Source organism: Aythya marila (assembly GCF_965140915.1).
Source record: "Aythya marila genome assembly, chromosome: 6".
Classification (NCBI taxonomy): domain Eukaryota; kingdom Metazoa; phylum Chordata; class Aves; order Anseriformes; family Anatidae; genus Aythya; species Aythya marila.
Window position 1 is genome coordinate 24,776,498 of NC_139047.1, and position 19,467 is coordinate 24,795,964.

A 19,467-nucleotide genomic window follows, 5' to 3' on the forward strand; every position below is an offset into this window, starting at 1 on the left:
TCATATTGGAATGCTTTTTTTTGCTTTTTTTTTTTTTTCCTGTGGCAAAATCAAACCTGTCTGCAGTATGCTCCTATACAGAAACAAGGAGATGCAGCAATACCTGCAATATTAACAAATCTGGTGGGTATAATGTCAATCTGGTGGGTATAATGTCATAATTTATAATGCTACCAATTGTGTGGGGATATTCATGTAAAAATGCCCCTGGTCTGCATTTAAGCATACGCCTAACTTTAAGAAAGTGCTTGAAAATCATTGCTGTCCCTTGAACTTTAATGGGACTTTGGGCCACTGTTCTATGATAAATTGATATTTATGTTCCTTGAACACCTGAGATGGGCTTGCTTCTGACTTTTTTGCCTTGCTGGATCATGGTTTATAACCTTACAAGTTGATTTCTATCCTAGACTGTCTAAATATTTCAAGCACATATACAAAAATAAACCTAATCTTCTGCCAATATTCCACCTCTCTGCTCTCATGACACCCAGGACACAAACCGCTGATCTTTCCAATGATCTGGCTTACAAATCTCATTTTAGAAGGTACCGGCAGCTAATCACTCCTTCAGTTGGAATACCTACATTACTGCAGCTCTGTTGCATGAGACTAGCTTGGAAAATGAAGTTAAACTTGTACAATAAAAGTAATTTAATACATGATTTAGAACTTTAACCACCTTACTACAAACTAATTTGCATGCCTGCAAACCCTTACTTGTATGAGTAACCCTATGTGTTTTGACGAGGAAGGAATTACTGGTGAGATTTGGCCTGCTGACTGTCGAAATGATAGTATCATAGATCAGTGATACTATTTACATGAAACGTGGCAGTTCCATTCATTGTTCATGGAAAACCAGGTTTTCTGCATTTTTTTTCCCCTTCTCTACCACTGTTGGATCTTGTATTTTTGAGGAAAGGGAGAGGAGAATCAAACCTCGTATGCCAGTCTGTTATCACAATCTGAGTGTGAGATATAGGCAATCAAATAATTGATCACACTTAACCCAGTTACCTACTAACGGAAAGCACAGCTGAGATTTAGGTAGGTCACTGTTCTAATGACCAAATTCTTTTGGCCCCTTGACAGAGCTTTAAGCAACTGTATGACTGTCAGACAGGTTGCAATGCTTGGTGTTTGGGTCTTACACTGTAGACTCAGAAAAAAAAAGTGAGTTGGAAGGAACATCTAGAGGGCTGTAGTCCAAACTCCTGCTCAAAGCAGGGCAAGTTTCAAAATCAGATCAGGCTGCTCAAAGTCTTGTCGAGTTTTCAAAACCATCGGGGCTGGAGACTGAACAGCCCCTTTAAGCCCCTGCCTCAGTGATGCACCCGTCCTGCTGCAATGAATTTTTTTTCCCCGTATTTCCAAACAGCATTTCCCTCATTGCAGCCTGTGGCTGTTGCCTCTTGTCCTTTTGCAGTGTGTCTCTGAGAAAAGTCCGGCTCTGTCTTCTCCATGGGATCATGGTAGTGGAAGACCAATGACATATCCTGTTGGCCTTTTCTTCTCCATGCTAACCAAGCCCAGTGACCCAGCTCCTCCACATACATCAGGTGCTCCAGTCCCGTATCCGCCTTCTCTGGGGTCTTTCGAGCCGGTCAGTAGCTCTGTTTCTGCAGGCCCTGAGCTCCAGCTGGGGTCGCTCACAGCCTGGGGTGCTTCAGCTTTTGTATATGCTGTTGTTGACCTTCACATGGCTCCATCTAACCTATTCCTCTGCCTGGTTGAGGTCCTTCCGAACGCAAACCCTGCCCTCCAGTGTGGCAGCCGCTCCTCCGACGTAGGTGTCGCTGGAGGGCGCGCTGTGTCCCAGCACCCCGGGCCATATGGCTCAGCGGTAGGGTAACATATTGCCTTAGTCAGCAAGAGAGATTGTTCAGCTTATCTGGCAGGAGTCGGGTTCTTAATAGCTGTTGACAAGAATTCATGGAATACTTCTGGCCACCAGACTAGGCTGAATATACAGTGTACTTTGCAGTACATGTTCTGCTAATTGGAAAAACATGTAGTCATTGTATTTTGATTATACATAAGTTTTTATCTAGTGAAGCCATTTCTGATGGAAGACCTTGCATGGGAAAGAAACATAAAATGGATAATCAGTAATGTATAATTAGCTATATGGGAAAAGTGGTTGGAGTTATCCGAGAAGAAGGATTACAACAGCACACTGCTAAAGCTCAATACCTGCCCCTGCCCGCTCCAACCACCCTGGTCTGTGCTGCTGCAGCTGCGTGCCTGCAGGATCCACTCTGCAACCCTGTTTGCTTTGCTCTCGTGCCTTCTGTTCGAGATGCCACTGCTACACGTTGCGATGGCCGAGTGGAAGGAAGGACGTGATGTTGTGCAGAAGGTGTAGGGGTTTTAATTGCTGCAAACACAAAGCAGAAAGCCTCTCTCTCTGCGCGCTAGCCCACTCTGCTGCAATCATTTTTCTTTATTGACATCCCTGGCTGTGCCTGTGAGGGGAAGCAGACACTCCCAGCTAGGAAGCAGCGCGGTGCACAGTCTAATGCGACGGCGTTTGTGGCTTTCTGGTAATGTGACGCTTGTGGTATCCCACAATCTCTGCTGAGGTACTGCCAGCACAAAGGTGGCTGTCTCTTCCAACTTGTTAAACCTGAAACAAGCCGCACACAGTAGTGACACCCAACCCAACCTCTTCCTGGTGTTTAGGTTTACCAATGCCAAGCTAACAGGGAATATGCATATGCCACGCACTCCTAGCTCCTCTTAGGACAGCTTAGCGCAGGGCCAGGATTCCCACTCACCACAGGACTGCTTCCACCACCTGGCTGCTTGTGTGGGAGAGAAGAGGGCATTGTGCTTCAATGAAGTGGGCAGAGAGGGCTCTCTGGGGGAGACCTCTGTCCCTTTGTACTTCACAAGGACGTTTCCCTACTGTCTGGCCTTCATTGCCAAGCCAGAAAGGGTCACAAGCCAGAAAAGGCCTCTCACTTCAAGAGGGACCAGGACTACAACGTGCAGAAATGAACTGTTCTGCTAGAGCAGCAGGCAGAGCTGTTGTGTTTAGGGTTACATTTCTTGTTGAGAAATGTCTGAAGCTGTGAAGTTGGAAACCACGCTTTCCCAAAGCCTATGTATCTGCACGCATCAGTCCCACTGGGCCCATTTCTTAAGAGAGGAAAGGCTTTGTCACAACCATTATAGGTGAAGATAGAATACAGTTTCTATTCTAGGTCCTTATTTTAAATATCTGTCTGAAAAGCTACAAAATGGAGGCTTGAACTTTAAACTAATTGGCCTCTGCCTAAAGATAAAATTACACTTTTAAAAACAGTTCATACGCCGAATAAGAAGACTAGAAAAATGTTTCATATTTTTTAAAAAATACGATTTTTTGCTCCTGACCTTTCAGTTTAAGCAGCCCTGCAGCCAAAGTGGGTGAGATTTGAAAGTCAATTGGTTTTGATTACAAGCAACTGAATATCACAGACGGCGTACGTACAGTATGGATTTTAGTTAAGTTCATTAAAGCATGCAGGTATGGAAGGACACTGCATTAACTGAGTGCTCTGAACTTCTCAAGTCCTCGGAGTGGCTTTCTAGGTCAGGAGTTCAGAATACTACGGGGGAATTAAAATCTGCTGAATGGATATGCAGTTTCTCCAGTACGCTCACGTTGCCAGCACACCGAGAACTGCATTTTCCAAACTCGACACCGAGAGTTTCATTATCAAGACACTGCTCATCACATAAACAGGCAGAGGAAGGAAAGCCAGTACCTTCAAAACCTGCTCATATTTAGATCCAGATTTGTCAATCACACGTTGGGTACAGCAGTTTGTTGTATAAGCAGACCCTGTAAACCTTTAAAACAGAATAGGGCAAGATACTGCAAAGGCTGTAAAGGCAAATTGCAAGTGTTGAGCTCCTGTTTAAGCTGAATTACCTGATGTTGGGTATGAAGGCAGTGGATAAGCTGGGAACGGGCCTGAATTCACTTTCTATTCAAATCCAGACCTTGTACAGAGTGTTCAGTGAGATGTCTTATGTGCCAGAAAACATCTCTTTAAATTAAAGTTTAAGTCTAATTGTAAAGGTCCCGATGTCCCCCGAGAAAAATAATCCCGCATGTGTTTACCGAGGAAGTTTTCAGTCCTTCAGGTAATAAATATCTTAGAACACAATAGGATCTTCTGTGGTAGGTTTCCAACTTCCAGTCTCAAGGCAGAAGTAATTTCTAATAAACACAGCCTGTGGCCTCAGAGCTTGAGTTAGAGGAGGGAAAAAAGCAGTTTCTGATGTGGCATCAAACCTCTTAACGGTGTTGTTCAAGACTAATTTTTCACTGTTCCTTTTACTTGCCAAAAATAGGTGACTGCTAGGCGCCGTACACATGTGGATGCTCAGCGGGCAGTGACAAGTGTCTCGGGGTAACATTCCCTCCTTCTGCTGTACCATGTAGTTAACTCAGCCTGGACGTCTGATGAGTCTTTTTCTGCAAACAGGGACCTCCCTCCCCTTGTGAGCCTCGGTGGGAATACTCAGGCCTGCCTCTGCTGACTGCCAGGACATTTGCTGACTTCGCTGTGTCACGCGACGTATGAAAATTGGCAATTAACAGTACCTGTCTTCAGGGCGGAAAACAATTGTGTATCACTTATTTGTAGGCAGCAGGGGCTTCAGATAGAGTTCTCTGAAATAAAGCAGTTGTCCCAATTTAAGCTCATTTCATTTCTTTCCAAAGAAGTGAAATACAGTCGCTGCGGTGATAGTGTCAAGTCATCCCTCTGTATTATTCTATTTGTTCCATCACAGCCCTTTCTCTCCAGGGAGCTCATTTGTATTCTCCTGCTTTCAGGTCATCTGACTCTCACTTTGTGTCATGGATTTAACTTTGCCTTTTCTTTAGTATAAATTAAAACATTACTGTCGCCACCAGCCAGAGCCTGGAAACCACAACTGTGACTATTTAGCAACCTATTTTAAATTCAAGAAAAAAAAAAAAAAAAAAAAAGCCCTGTACCTAAATATTTAATGGCTAATGGCCACTTGGCTTCAGATCTAGATCTAAATATTCAGGATAATGCTTACTATCACCAGTGCTGCATGCCATTTCGTTTGAGCATTTGCTGATATTGTACTTAGAAGGGCGTTTTCTCCCTTTTGAGGACACACCGCGCCGTCTAGGAGCTCCGAGCAGCCGCCTGCATCAGCACAAAGTTGCAGAGAACATTTCGCTGCCTCTGGTGCGAGTGTTTCCTTCGTGGCAGCCCTCCTTCCCCCCTTGCAGTGCACCAGGGAGGTAAAAACCCGTAGGCAGGTGCTGAAGTGACCACCTGAACGCGTGTGCTCTACATTTAAGCATCGTTTTAAAGTCTTGTCACTGACGTGCACCCCTTCCCCTTCCCTCACGCCGTGTGAAATGCTCTGGCCACCTACAGCAAAATCGCTTTTCTAACACCACTGCCGCTGCGGAGTCACGGTCTAGGGATCAAGCGGGGGCAAGCGCTGCCGCCCAGCCTCCGGGTGATGAGGGCAGACTGGAGATTTTCCTCCCCATCTGCCCTAAACCCAGCGCCGTGCAGCCCGCCCAGCCATGCCGGCTTGATTTCCTGCAGATCAACGCAGCCTGCCCTGCTTCGGCAGGCAAATTGCAACACCGGCTGCAATTCGGGGGCTGTCTTGGGGTGACCTGACCCACCACAAGCCCAGCTCCGCTGTCCTCAGCCCCCCCAGATCCCCGTTTTACACCCGGGCTCAGCAGCGAGCTTCTGCTACCCACCCCACAGCCCCATACCCGCGCCCAGCTGTGCCTGGGGGCTGTGCCCCATTTCACCCAGCCCTCCCAGCACCCTGCAGGCAGCGAGGTGCCCCCCACTGCCCCGGGACCCCCTTTTTTCCCCCCCTAGCCCTGGGCAGGGGGCTCCGGGCCGGCCGGCAGCCGCGGCTGCAGGCGCATCGGGAGGCACCAGCAGCACCTAGCGGTGAGAGCCGGCCCGGCCCGGCCCGCCCTGCCCAGCTGTAGGGTTTGGAGGTGGGAAAAGTTGGTGGGGACAGCTCACCGGGCGCCCAGCGCCCCGATTTTAACTTGCCACTTCTTTTTTTGAAGAAGCAGGATTGTATTGCTTTGCATCAGATGGCTGCTACCGAAAGGAGTCAGTGGTTTCCCGGGTGGGGCAGAGGTTTGGAGGGGTCCTGCCGTGTGTCCCCATTACAGCATCCAGACTGAAAGGCCAAAAAACAGCCCAGGACTTTACTGGTACCTTCGCTCGGGGGTCTCTGAGCAATGCACATGGCCAGCAGGACTGCCAGCTCTGCAGGGCAAAACAGCAAAACAGGAGCAGGGAAACGATGGGGGATTTTCGGGCAAACAATTTTTAATAGGAAAGCGCTCTCCAGAGATCTTTAAATGCTGACAGAGGGGGGGCACCCCCTTAGTTTACCTCGTTTCATGCTACTCACTGCTCGCTGCTCAGTGCCTAATTTGCAGGTCTCAGGAGGAAGAAAGGCAGAGCTTTGGGGGTCTTTTTGGGGTCCTGCCCCCGAGACCTGGGTGAGCAAAGCACCCGCTCTGCAGCAGGACTGGGGAGGAAAAAAAAGAAAAGGGAAAATCCAGCACGGCCCTGCCACAGCGGTACCAACCCGCGCCGCATCCTGCTCCCAACACTGTATGTCATTATTTAATTTACTAAATTGAAAGATATCATCCTGCTTATTAGCGAAACGGATGAGCTCAACAGTTATTTACTATTCACGTCGAAATTAATACAAATACCCCAAGAAGATGCTGTACCAACAAATCAGTGCGGGTTTTTCTGTAGGACTTTAGAAGAGATGGGGGTGGAAACAGAGGGCAGAGGAGATGCTGCCGTGCCCGGGGCTGCTTGCTCAGCACCCTTCAGGCTCTGCCCGAGTCGAGGCACATCCTTGTACCCGAGGTCTGGGCAGGACCCAGAGCCACGCTGCGCTCAGCCTGCACCCGCTCCCTGCCCTCAACTTCGCGGTGCGTGTTTTAACGTGGAAATCGGATGGAAAACGTAAATTACGAATTGTCCATTTCAGGCAAACTGTATCCAAAAACGTGCTCCAGCATGAGGGGAAGTAGTGCTAGTTACTCGACTACAGAACGGAGAAATGAAGACGGGGCAAATAATCACATCTGGGGTAAGGAGCGCCTCTGTGCCGTGACTTTGACCCGGGGGAGCCCCCTGCCACCCCGGCCGGACCCCCGGCACGGTGCCGCTGGTTTTACAGAGCATCAGTGGCCGGCTCCGCGTGGGGAAGAAACAAAAAAAATAATAAAAAAGTAAAATGAAATAAAATAAAATAAAATAACCCCCGGCTCATTATGCACGCACCCCCACGCAGCGCCATCGCGCAGGCCGCCCTGTCGGAGGCTCCGGCAGCGAAAGAAAGAGCCGAGGCCCTCCGCCGGCAATGCCCCCCGGCCTCCAGAGGCACGGGGGACCGGAGCCCAAACTTTGACCCCCCCCCCAAAAAAAATTTGGGGCCCCCTCCCACCGTCCGCCCTTCTCCCGCTGCAGCCCTCCCCGTGCCTGCCCTCGCCCCCTTCCCCTCTCCTTCCCCCTCGCTCCGCGCCCCCTGCGCTGGGAGCCCCTCGGCTGCCACCGGGGAGAGCCGGAGCCGCCAGCCCCTAGCTCCCTCCTCCTCCCCTACCTCCTCCTCCTCCTCCTCCGCCTCCTCCTCCTCCTCCTCCTCCTCCTCCCCCCGCTCTCCGATGGCAAGAGTTGGAGCCGCGCTGCTCGCAGCCGCCGGGAAGAGCCGGCGGAGCGCGGGGCAGGACCCGGGGCCCGACTTCGCGGCTCCCCGCATCGCCGCCGCCGCCTCCTCGCCTCGCATGGCCCGGGCCGGAGCTCCCTGAGCCCGGGGCCGTGGGGCTGAGCCGTGGGGCTGAGCCGTGGGGCCAGCCGTGGGGCCAGCCGCCGCTCCCCGCCGGCCTCCAGCGGCAGCCGGAGCGCGATGTGCCGCTGAGCCCCGCAGCCGGAGCCCCGCCGACACCCCGTAAGCACCGCGCCGGGGCCGGGGGAGGGAGGTGGGAGAGCAAACTTCGTGCTGCGGAGGGGGAGAGGGGCCGGGGGGCACCCTGCGGGGCGTCGGGGCACCCTCCGGGGTGTGGGGACACCCTACGGGGCTTGGGGGACGCTGTGGGGTGTAAGGACACCCTGCGGAGCGCGGGGACACCCAGCGGGGTGTAGGGACACTCTGCGGGGCATGGGGACACTCTGCAGGGCATCGGGACACCCTGTGTTCATGGGGATACCCCACAGGGTGTGGGGACACTGCAGAGCATGGGGACACCCTACGGGGTTTAGGGACACTCTGCAGAGCGTGGGGACACCCTCCAGGGTATGGGGACACCCCACGGGTGAATGCACACCCTGCAGGGCATTGAGACGCCCTACGGGGTCCAGGGACCCCCTGCGGGGTGTGAGGGTGCGCTCGTGGCCCCACGCGGGGCTGGGCTGGCAGTCCCGGAGCTAGGAGGTGGCCCCGGAGGTGGCTTCGTTCCTCTTTCTGTCCCCCTCCCCAGCACCTTCCCGGCTCTCCCGAAACCCGCTGAGCGGGGCTGCGAGGGAGGGAAGGGGTGCGGTGGTGGGGAGCCGGATGGCTTGGATGGAGGGATATTAAATTATTATTTTTTTTTTCAGATGGTAATTTGTCTTTGTGGTAGGGGTGGCCCATTAAATTTCAGCTCACGTCCTGATGGAGATCAAAAGCGAAGGGGAGAGGGAGAGGGAAGCAGAGAGCCTTGTGCAGCTCCTTCGCTCCGCGTATTGTTAGAAACTTGTGGGGCGGGGGGGGGAGAAGGGGGATTCCCAGGAACAACCCTTGCGGATCCAGCGCCGACACCCACACCAAAAGTTGGAGATGTGTATTTTCCAACACTGCCATCTGCTCCGCGGTGCTGCCCAGGAGCGTGTTTGCTGCTACGCCTCGGAGGAAACAAACAAAAGGTGTGCTTGCCAAGTCGGTGCCCAACCTGGCTGCTCACGGGCGTTAGGCGGAGTGCAGGGGAGTATCTGTGTCCTGAAGGCTCGCTGTCCTCAGCTGGCTCAGGTTAGACTCTTTTAGATAATTTCCTGTCCTAAAACAAGGTCTCCAAACATGGTAGATGCCAAGTCCTTTTTTTTTTTTTTTTTTTTTTTTTTTTTCCCTCTTCCTTCTTTTCCTTGAACTATTTATGTCTGGGTATATCGGTTTGGGATCATAGTAAAGTTTCATTTTTTGTTGTGCAAATGTGCCCTCTCATTACAGAAAACACTGCTCCTAAATTATAGTCTGAGCGGCAAGAGGTTAGCTCTCTCTGCCTCCGGATGGGTTCGGCGGTAGGCTGAGACCCCAAGCTGCCTGCACTGCGAATAAAATAGAGCCCAACTAGGCTAAAAGTTATAATGGGCTTTGATTCCCACTGCTGCTGGAGATCAGTGGAGATCCGGGGTGAGCGAAGGCAAGGAGGAGGAGTGCGAGGAGCTGGAACAAGCTACTCACACAGCAAAGTGCTCTTGATTATATGTGTGAGTTGTAAGCACCCAAGGGAGAAAACTGGTCATAAACTGCAGAGAAGAAGGCAATGGGGAAAAGAAAAAACCTGCTGGTGTTTAAGCAGATTACTCGGGATTTTTTAACAGAGGTTTTCTTTTCAAACAGCCACTCGAACCGTCCGTATCTTTTTCCTTCATTTTTCTCTCCCTTTCGGGCTCAAACTTTTTCTGTTCAGACTGGGCTAAGCTGGCTGTGCACGAGGCAGGCTGCAGGAGGGGATCTTTGCGTTTTCAGTGCCGTGGAGGCAATTTCTCTCCCTTTATTTCTTCTTTTCCCCTCTCCCTGTATCTTGCCTTCTTTCCTCGAAGAGATTAAGTTTTTGTCCACCCCGCCAGCGACACGTTAATCCTGGAGTCAGGGGGGCTCAGCACATAGATGTTGGCTTTGTTCGGCCCCCAGCCCGTGGGACCGCTGGCGTTGGCAGTGGCTGCCCTCCCTGACCTCCCTCCCTCCCCGCACCGAGCTGGGGCAGCCGGCGAGGAGAAAAAGGAGCAAACTCCAGCCGGGGAAAAAGAACAGCCCCGGGAGACAAAGGGCTGGAGCAGGAGGATGCAGGGGGTGAGGGGCTGCGTGGGGAAGGAGCTGTGTCGGGGTGGCCCCCTCGGATCCCACAGGCTGCAGGAGGTGGCGTGGGGACGGGTCCACGAGGAGCCTGCACAGCCCAAGAGGGACCCCATGCAGGTGGTGCCATGGGCTTCTGGTTGTTTGCAGCAAGACTAAGCAAGTGCCCAAGCAAAATGGTATTGGTAGCGTGGTACGATCGCTGTTTATTCTCCAAACAGAAAGCTGGCTTAGGGGAACGTACACCTGGGCTTTACGGTCTGTGCTTCTCTGTAACTCACCCTGGAGTCGGTCGGAAAAGTCCTGCAGGACTCAGGCTGGGACACGCTCAGCCCTTGGTAGGGGACACGTCCTCGGAGAGCAGCGGCTGTGCGATGGATGCTCAACGGGGCTGGAGCAACGCGGTGCGCCCGCAGCCAGGCTTGGTGATCGCCTGAGCAGCCGCGCTAGGGTTAAACGCGACCATCTGCAGGAGTGTGCTTGGCTGGAAACAACCACACTGCCTGAAAAGTTTCTGTGCAGCCGAGGCTGTTGCCTTGCTGTTTGGCAAAAGGGGGCAGTATCAAACAATGCCACAAAGCGATGCGCTCTGCAGCTGCCTCCCTGCCTCCAGGACCGATGCGAGCTGTTTCTGCCGGGACCCGGGCGCTGGGGCTGTTGTCCGGAAACCCTCACTCAGGTGGTTCCTTACACAGGAGGCAGCGGAGCTAATTGGGGGCGCAAATGAGGCAGGATCAAAGCTGGTGCTTTATTTCAGGGCTGCATCGCTTCCGTGTGCCAGCCTGGCCAGGGAAGGCTCGGCCATGTGGGAGAACACCGCCTGAATTCAGAGCCACTTGGGTTCATGTTAAGTGAGCAGCAGTAACCCTAACCCACGCTTACACCGCTGATTTTAGGCAGGGGTGGTGAGGCCCCAGGCGTGGAGTGCCGGTCCTATAAATGCCCTTTGAGGAATTGCCATTGCTGCTTTCCTTAGCGAGAAAAATGAACACTTTCTCTTCTAAATTTAACTTTGTTTGAGAACTCATTTGCTTCCAGCCGAGAGAAATCTATCGATCCGGCATACAAAATACTGCTCTTAGAAGGCGTCCAGAGCCTTCTCACCTTGTATTTATCCGCACGCCGGGAACCATCGGATCACCACCCCCTAGTTAATTTTTTACTGAGGGGTGTTGCAGAGGGTCTCTCGTGGGGAAGCCGTGCTGGGTCTCGGGAACAGCCTGGCCCTGGGTGGGGAGTGATAAGGGATGGGGAGTGATAAGGGATGGAGAACAGTAAGGGACGGGGAGCCGCCCGGCACCACAGCCACGTCCCGCTGTCGGAGCAGTGCCCAGCCCCACAGTGCAGGTGCTGCCCAGTGTGAAGGCAGCAGCTGGGTTTGCCTCGGCTCAGAGCATCCCCGACTCCTGGTGTAGGACCGAGGCAGGGTGAATCGGATGCAGGTAGCGGTGGGAGCAATTTGGGGCCATTCTCTTGGGGTGGAGTTGGTGTCACGACCTGCTGAGATTGCAGAGTTGAGTTTTGGGGGCTGGACTTACGTCTTACAGACTGAATGCTGCGAGGGTGAACTGCCACTCTTGTGGGTCGCATCCTGGTCGTTTAGTGCCCTTTTGGGCTGCATCCTTGTTCTTTGTGTCGGTGTTAAACTCCACGGACACAGGCCGTGGGGTACGAGTGTGCTGTCCCTGCTGTGCCTTGAAAGGGGCAGTGTTCATAAGAGTGCTGTTGACTTTGAGAATCAAATAACAGTTCTTTGTTACTGCTCTGTTGCCTTTTTTTTTCTTTTTAAGGAGGAAAAACTCACTGGTCTTACTGTATGTCATTGTTCCTCTTCCCTTTGCGCTGTGGGCTGCTGACTTCCAGCACTCCCAGTACCCAAACTCATCCCATTTCTGCCCACGGTTGCAATTTTCATTAGTTTCTGTGGCAGCATGCGAGAAACGAGGCTTTGACAGGTACTGGAGCCTGCAGCTCCCGTGGACAGTGCCTTCCTTGCTGGGGGTTATTCTGCAAGCACGGTTTGCCTCGGTATTTATTTCACCTCTGTTCTCATGGGTGTCCAAAAAACACTGCCTGGCAGCCCTTGTTCCTCAGCCCGGGCTCCAAGCGTGCGAGCAGCAGAGCTGGGAAGGCAGGAGGGCGGCTCTCCGTGTGCAAGGTCTCCTTGACTACAGCACTACGACTCCCAGAGTTACCTCTGCTGCTGCGCTGGCACAAAGCTCTCGCTTTTAAGGCCCGGGCAGAATAGCTCCAAGTGATTTTCCGACGCGAGTGGCGGTGCTTTGGGTACCGCTGTTACCTAATGTGTGTCTGCAAAGCAAACTGTGCCGGGCTGCAATGAGCCTGGCAGGTAATTTGCATGTGAAGGATGTCACCGAGTTACAGCAGCTGACTCCAAATTGGCGACGGGGCTATTGGTGTGCTTGTAATTAGGCACACCCCGAAGCACTGTGCTGGTTAAGGCCCGGTGTGTCTTTATTTACTTTGTAGTGAGCTTTAAATGAGATCGTAAGTAAACACGCTGATTGCTCGTCTTAATCCTCAAATCAGTTGTGAACACCTCGCGAGTTTCTAAGTCATCTGTGTAATTTCATTGCTTTTCAGCAAGGGGTCATTTGTGGAGAGAGCAGGGGATAGTTTCTTCCCATACGCCCGGTCTTGTAAGGTGCTGCACGTTCTTGGTTCTCGTTAACATTTCTCCAGGAATCAGCATCCTGCTCCCTCAGACCCCAATAAATATGGGGCCCTGTGGGTCTCTGCTGTGTGCAGCAGGCAAAATGCTTCGGGGCTTGGTAGTCCCCATATGTAGCGTGTTCTCCATTAGGCTGTCGCTAAAAGCCTTCTGAATTGCAGCGTGCTGGTTTCAAAGGGTTGACTTTGCCCATTGTGCGGCACCGTGTGACCATCTGGGACACGGCAACCTGCGGAGAAGAGGCGCGGTGATCGATGTGATCTCGGCCGAGCGCTGCGCTGAACTCAAAGCCTCAATCACGGCTTCGTATCCGCGAGGCAGCCTCAGCAATTGGGAGCAGCCTGTGGGGATCTGGCGCTGCAAAACGGGTCCCCCCGGCAGCCTCGAGCCCTCTGTGCTACGGAGGAGAGGATCAGACAGCGAGCTGAGATGCTGCCTGCACCCGCGTCCTGCTTAGGCAGTCTTCGAGCCTTTTGCAGTTTAAGGGTCTGTGGCTTCCGAAGTTTGTGTATTTTGCAGATTGCTCGTGCCATAGTCTTCAAAAACTGTTAGCTCTTAAGACAAGCAGATGGCTTTAGCAAAATAAATTTGCTGGCACCTGGAACAGGTGGATCTGGAATCAATTTATGCGGTGTAATTTTTTCCACACCCCTTTTGGAATAATTTTATACCCTGGAGCCACCTAAGATGCTTATTATGTAGCCAATAGGGAGCTGCTTCTGTCTGACTACATGAGATTTTACACATCTTTTATAGCTAATGCCTAGATTGAAATGCAAAATTTAGTGCTGGGAGTGCATGCGAATTTGTGAAACTCCCGGGAGAGAATGTGGGTGCATGTAGCAGTGAATGAATTATGCTCCTCCATAGACAGAGAGGGCTTTTTTTAGTGGTAACAAATGTCCTGCGTTCAGTGTTTGTCATTTTAAAAGTAGTATTTTTCATTTCAAGTGCGAGCCCTGTACAGGTTACTGATGTGGAGTAAAAATGAAAAAAATACCTTAAACTGCATCTGAAGGGACGACAGGGAAAGTTTCAGACGTGGTGCAAAAGTAGGGAAGGAGCTGGCGTTTCCAGCACGGCTGTGACAGGTATGGGTGGTTACCTGAGGAGGGGAGGATGCTCTCTGAGAAGGGGAGGATGCTCTCGAGGGGCAGGGAGCAGACCCTGGACGAGGCCTTGGCCAAATCCTCGTTCTTGCAGCAGAAGCAGGGCCAAGCAGCTCACCTGGCTGGGGAGGTTCCTGGTGACTCCAAAAGGGCTTTGAGCGGGCTCTGGGACCATCTGCACAGCTCAGGTGTTGGATTAGGGACCCAGTGTGGAAGGGTCTGGGGCCAGCCCTTGGAGGGAGGAGGATGCTGCCCGCGGCCGGCCTGCTGTACAGGTTGAATCTCTGCTGTGTTTGCTGGCCACGTGGAAGCTGTTCAGCCTGCGGTTCCAGCTAAAGGTTGCTTATTTATCTCCTGCAATGCTGATTTACAATAGATCAAAGATTAGTGGGGAAAAAAGAAGACGAGAAAGGAAAGGGTAGGAAGTTCACCCTGGATAATTCAGTTTGACAGGCTAATACAGTAAATTCAAGAACGCCGAGCGAGAGGCGCGTTCTGGAGCCTGTCTGTATAATGCAGGGAAGGAAAACTTGGCAAGGGCTCAGAAGTTTGTTAGAGTGATTACAGATCCCCCCGCTCTGCCTCACGTTCCTTTCTCTGCTCTCTCTTCCTGATTGAAGGCGACTGTCTGCCAGAAGGAGATTTTCAAACACATGATTTGGACGGGGCAATCAGTCTGCATTTATAAATCACTTAATATTTCACTCTCCGACCTTTTTGGGGTCCGCTCCACATCTGAAGGGCATTTTCATTAGAAATACAAAGCTGAGGCTCGGTTCCTGCCTGCGCCCAAGGTGCTCCTCCTGTCTGAGAGAGCTCAGCTTTTGCTGGTAATTGCAGCCAGAAACCACCTATTTAAAATAAAAGACCATTAGTGGCTTGTGGTAGGATGAAACAGCTGAGAGATGCATACCTTATTCAGCATGAGCAAAATAGGACCGTGCACTGTGACTTCAGCTCTGAGCTGCTTTTCGTTGCTGATGGAGGATGCTGTCAAGTACGTAATGCAAATTATAAGGAATTCCACAGGTCCTGATTTGTGACGATAATTAAGTGGTAAGAGAGTGCAACTCCCCTTTAGTTCTGTTTTGACGACAGTGCTAGGCAGTCAGAAGTAAAAGTCATCAGGAGAGAAACTGAGGCACAGAAGGACAAGGGCCCGGAGCATTTTGTGCTCGTCTGTTAAAGATATCACGAAGCGTAAGGAGGCAGATGGGCGCCAGGTAGGAGGGATTGCCAGGGACTGAAATCAGTAGGAATTAGACTTTGACATCTGTGAAAAGTCGGGTGTTACATGACTTGCTCGAGGTCACACAGTGAGCTAGTGGCAGAGGTAAGGTTACAACCCCTGGAAATGCTTACTCACATCCTTAACTCCAAATACGTGGCTACATCCCGTGAATTAAATGCTTCATCTCACTGCTTTCTTGGATCAGAGCTGTAGGCTCGTGCCTTCCAAGGCTACGCACTTACCTCCTTGCTAAACATTGCCAGGAGGGTACCTGGTGATGGTACCTGGTCCTGCAAATGCTCCACTCACCCAAGAAGTTCACTTCATTGGGGTGACTGCAGCTTGAGAAAATGATTGCAGGTGCACAACTGGCCCCACATTTTGCAGACGAAGCAGGGATCATTCCTGTGTTATGTACTTTCATATAAGCACGTGCACACGCATCTATATGGATTGAATTAAAACAAAAGCAAGTGATTAACATCTTTAAAATTTAACATTTTTCCCCCTTAACCAACAGAAATTGTTCCCAAGAGAGTAATTTACTACATATCTCCGGTATTTGCACAGGACTGTACATCAGGAATACAAAACATGATATTGCTAATGCTGTGTGTTCCCTCTAATGGGTCTTTGAAATATTAAAACAACTTATATTTGGAACGAGCTTTGCACACCTTCTTGTCTGGGGTTGCTTTGCAAATCCAGGCTTCGCTGCTTCGCTTCAGAAAATTATGAGTTTATTATACTCCCGGAATGCTAATAGCACTTCATTTTTTCCCCCAAATTTCTTCTTCCTATTTATTTATTGATTCTTCATTTGAGCAGAGTTTCACAGATAATGATGATGCTACTGAGAATAGCTGGTATGAGTTAATTTTACGAAGGCTGAAGTTCCTGTGCCATCCTTCTTTGCCAGGAACCTCTCTGTAATATTCATAAGCTGAGGCATCCAGGATGCTGAATTAGTTAGGGAGACTGCATAAGATTACTCCCGATGTTATATTTCGTTCTTAGATTCATAAAGACAAAGCGTGTCGAGGCTGACAAATCTAAATTTAATTTTTCATTGAAAACCCATTGGCAGATTTGCAGACGACAGGATTTAGGTAAGCAGTCTCTCTGATGGTCATTTAGTCTTTACTCGGATGAATCACTTATTGACTCGTGGGTGAACATGTGTGAACCAGAGATTTTAGCATTTCACCCTTTAGTTTACGTTTTACTTTAGTTTCCAGGGATTCCTCCCCATCCAAATCCCTCCTCCCACAGGGATGGATGAGGACTCCAGAAAATTGCTTTCAGTCATTTTCTCTGTCTTCCCTGAGGCCACCGGACTTCCCTGAGCTGAGTCAACTTCAAGCTGGTCATTTACTCTAAACAAGCACCCAATTTTGATTTAAATATTTCTGAAGGACGAGAACATCCTGCAGTTCTTGGTTAAATGTTAAAAATTCAGCAGCCCTCACGGTTATATTGCCTCTTACTTTCTCAGTTGCTAGCTTCTTGGGCTTGTTATGCTCTCATCTGGAGAGCAGAGCATCCCATTTGCTTGCGGTGGAAGTACTTGTGAACTGCAATCAAGCCAGCTCTTAATTTCTCTGTGATACTGCAGTATTACACTGGGTTCTTCTGTGGTTTTTCAATCCTTATGTCAGCCCGATGGCTCTTTGAACACTTCCTGAGGATGTTAGTGGCCAAAGAAGACAGAGTGATGATGCTGACAGCTGCAGGGACTGGGGAGAACTGGAACAGCACAGATTACAGAGCAGGACTGAGCAGATAGTAGCAAATACAGACTATATGGCAGATCAAGTTGGAAGGCAGAAAAGAAGCATAGTGGCATATGAAGCTCCTGGCATGAGCAGCCTGGTTTAATTTATGCCTGGGGAAGAGCTGGAGTAGCTGTAGTGTTGAAAGACAACAGCATGTTTTTGCTGGCAGAGGAGGATGGCTGGGAGGTGGGCAAGGACTGCAGCAGCAGCAGTGCTTGTAAATCAGAGCAGCGTTGTATCAGAGGAGCTCTCTGTGGGAAAATTTCGGAACATCTGTCTGCACTTTGCTTGGGCATAACCAAACTCTTTCTTTTAGTTCAGTCTGAATTTCTGGCGAGGCAGCCGTGCTGTTCTTGCGAGTGTAAGACCTGGTCCTGCAGAACCAAACCTACCTTTGCAATTTGTGCAAATGCACAAAGTGTGCACAGAGGAGTACCCAAATGTAACATTTGAAGTGTTACTCATTTCAGTGAAATGACCTGTAATGAGAATTTACTGGCCTGGGTTCTTGATTGCTAACACAAGGCAAACACCATTAACTATCCCAAAAGTTACACCAGTGTACAGCTGGGCTGTACTAACCCTAACTGGGATACTTGTGATCTGAGAGGACTAGAACCTTCCCATAAGTAACCCGATTTCTGTTTTTAGTTTGGAAAGATGTTATCATTTAATGAAAACTCTTTGTTTTCTGGCAGCGTACTTGGCTATCCATTTACAAAGCTCTCAAAGGACTTGGACATCTGTGAAAAGTGCAAGAGTTTAATTCTGCTCACAGCTACGCTGGTGCAACCTCAGTGAGGAGCTGCAGTTGTGCTTGACTGATGACTCATAAATAATGTGAGTCCAAGTACTTGGGGACAAATTTGTACCTCTTTGTCCCTGCTCTACAGGGACGGTGTTGGACCAGAGGCACATTCCGGAATAAGGTGTGCAAGATTGTGCTATTGCAAAACCCAGTGCCAAGAAAAGCATTTCCAGTTTTAATTAAAACAAAACCCCAAACAACAAGATCTCTATTTCTGTTGAATTGTAACCTTCCCAAACGTTTGAGCATGAGACGCAGAAGTAATTGATTAGAAACACAAGTAAAATAATAAGACTTTTTTTTTTTTTTTTTTCCATTCTGAGCTGATTCAACTGAAAAAGTGGAAAAAAAAAAAAAACAACAAACTCTGAAGGTCTTCCCTGGGTTGAGTAAGACTTCTCTCCACGTATAGACCAAATGAACTGCTGAAGTGCTTCAGTGAAGTTAGCACAAGGCCCTGAGCCAGTGGGATTATTTACATGGCAGACTGCTACCTGGGCAAATCCGGGGTTTAAGCACATAGCCTGAGGAACTGGGAATAATCTGGTGTCTGCAGTTCGAATGGCCTGAGGTATTTGCGGAAGAGATAACGGCCTGATCCTGCACCAAGGGATATCAGTAGCAAAAATTCCATGTATGTAAGTAAACACTGGATTTCTCTCTTAAGAAAGAAATCAGTCCGCATCTCGTAGTTCTTATCCAAGGACTATTTGCTTTTGAGATTGGCGTACTGCCCAAGTCAGGACTGCATGAGTTGGCCCCAGGTTTCCAACCTGACAGTACCTCTTTAAAATGCAGCAGTATAATTTCGACATCTCTTATTTGTTTTGAATAGCAGAGCTAACATGTCTGTCAGTCACAATGACTTGATAGACGTGATTAAAAGGCAGGGGATCGGGGAAAATGCGTGCTTATCACAGCCAACCCTCCCCGATGAAAAAGTAAGTGGCTCAGTGGCATATTTGCAATTGAGGTGTAACTGAAAGCATTTTTGGAAATGTACTTTGTAGCCTGCTTTGAAATGGTGTTTTCTATTATGACCAGTTTCTGGAACAGATTATCATGATTGTAGGAAGCACTTCAAAGCAGATTGATGTAGGAAGATCTTTCCCTGAAAACTTTGGCTTCTATGTAAGACAGAAAGCTACAAATGTGTCTGCAATCTGTGTTGTTTCAGCTACAACAGCATTTATTTGATAAAAGTGGGCTGCTATTAATTTCCAAAATGCTACAAAGCACTTTGTATTTTGCTGGTCCCTCTGTTTCACAGAGGGTTTCAAAGGCTGTGTTTCCTTTCTCCCATACCCTCCAAATTCCTGTTTTGTATTTTCTAAGGGCTGAGACTTAAACATAGTAATAAAATACTGAATTGCATCCGATAAACAGTCAGATGCTAATTTAAAGTATCAATGGCCAGACTTCCATAAACAGATCTTGACGCATCATCTGCTCCGTTCCCTGACCTTGCACAGGATCAGCTCCACCTCCACCATTCAGCTGCCATCAGCAGTAGCTAAACCTCGGGAGGAATTGGAGAATGCCAGCAGATACACTTCAAATATGTCAATCTCTGAACGTCCACCTGCAAGGCAAGCTACGTGGCATTTCAGCAAGACTCCCAGAAAACTTGTAGGCTAAGATCTATACCTTGGAGAACCTCTACATATGTGCAAAGACACAAGCAATCTGCCAAAAAAGGCCACTTTCTGGTTGGTATGAAACCAGGTGGTAATAATACATCGGAGTGTGGC

The 19,467-nt window shown here is 49.8% G+C and overlaps 1 protein-coding gene across 4 annotated transcripts in view; it reads left to right on the forward strand.

Moving 5' to 3' along the window:
- The first annotated feature begins 7,550 nt into the window (after window positions 1-7,550).
- The window catches only part of SEMA5B (semaphorin 5B), a 261,113-nt gene continuing 249,196 nt past the window's right edge, over window positions 7,551-19,467 (forward strand). For 3 of the 4 annotated variants that reach the window (XM_082763900.1, XM_082763904.1, XM_082763905.1), the window contains exon 1: window positions 7,551-7,998. The gene's annotated coding sequence lies outside the window, so the exon portion shown is untranslated. Of the gene's footprint in view, window positions 7,999-8,954; window positions 9,055-19,467 lie in introns of those variants that run through there. The other variant, XM_082763901.1, reaches the window with a different exon arrangement.